Below are 1,320 nucleotides of genomic sequence, written 5' to 3'. Positions count from 1 at the left end.
GGGCAGGCAGCAGGGCGTGAGGCGCCGCGGGCTGGAGTCGTGGGGCGGGCGCTGACCCCTGGTTAGCCTGGAGTTCTGTCGGTCGGCGCTGTTGGCTGGGAGGAGAGAGAAACATCAGCTACCACGGTCCCTCTGGGCCTGGCACCTGGAGGGTTTCCTTGTTAGAAGAAGCTCTAACCTGCAGCTTTCTGCCCTGATTGTGAAAGAGCTGATAAGTGCGCGGTGGTGCCGGCGCTCGCCGCAGCTGCCGAGCCTTGGTGCAAAGGTAACGTGCTGTGATGGGTGTCGTGCTCTGCTCTGGCTAGCACAGGTAGACAGACCTGTCCTCGCTGTCCCCCGGCTGTAACCTCAGGGCAGCTGCTTCTGTGGGGAAAGTGTTGTTTAACAGATGGGTTTACTGTGGAAGAGTTTGGCATCGCTCGCCGAGCGAGTGACTGCTCGTGTTTTTACGGCAAAACGTGCTATTTTAGTGCTGTACTCCTTTTGAGGTGACAGTGCTGAGTTCCTCATGCCATGGTCACGTTTGGCTGCCCTTCCGTGACCGTAGGGGTAGAAGTGTCAGGAACACTGGAGACAGCACCTGTTTTCTGACAGTTCCAGTAAGTTTTAGATCTGCTTATGAAGAAAAAGCATTTGGTTTGCCTTATTTTATGTTGCCTTATTTAACATTATACTATGTTAAAATAAAATACATTTTATAAATATATTGTTTATAATATATTATAGGGAAGGAAAATATTAGCCAGCAAATTCCGTGTTTCTGCTGCATTTAGAGCCCCCCTCCCCCCCATATCACCGTCTGGTTTTCGGTTTAATATTACGCAAAAAGGAAGTTCAATATTTGCTAATTTTTTAAAATGTTTTTGTTTCATTTCTTTGTGACTGACTAATCCAGGCTAATGCTTCTGTTGACTTTCCCAGTGAATCCTAATGTCTAATTCTTGCTTTTACATATGGGGGTGAATTACTAGTCGCTGATTTTCATAGCACTGTTGTGGAAGTGAGTTGCAGGGTGTTTTTCGTCGTGAGTGAGCTGCACGGAGGGTTTTATTGGCAAGCTTAGCAGGCTTTTTCCATTCCTCTATTAGTAAATGTGGTGGTGTTTAGAGACCCTTAAATCTGCGGTGTTTCACTGGCTTGTAATTTGGTGCTTATAAGGCGTGGACGTTTAGGCATTCAGGTGGCGCTTATAAAGAGTAGGATGCGGGGGTTTAATTTGATCGCTAATACCGGGGGTGTTTATCGGGCAGGTGAAGCGTTCCGGGAGCGTGACGGGCGAGGTTAAACACGCCCTTTGTTGTGCGCCGGCGGGCTGGGGAT

This window comes from Geospiza fortis, unplaced genomic scaffold, assembly GCF_000277835.1.
Source record: "Geospiza fortis unplaced genomic scaffold, GeoFor_1.0 scaffold237, whole genome shotgun sequence".
NCBI lineage: Eukaryota > Metazoa > Chordata > Aves > Passeriformes > Thraupidae > Geospiza > Geospiza fortis.
Note: the sequence above shows the minus strand (reverse complement) of the source record.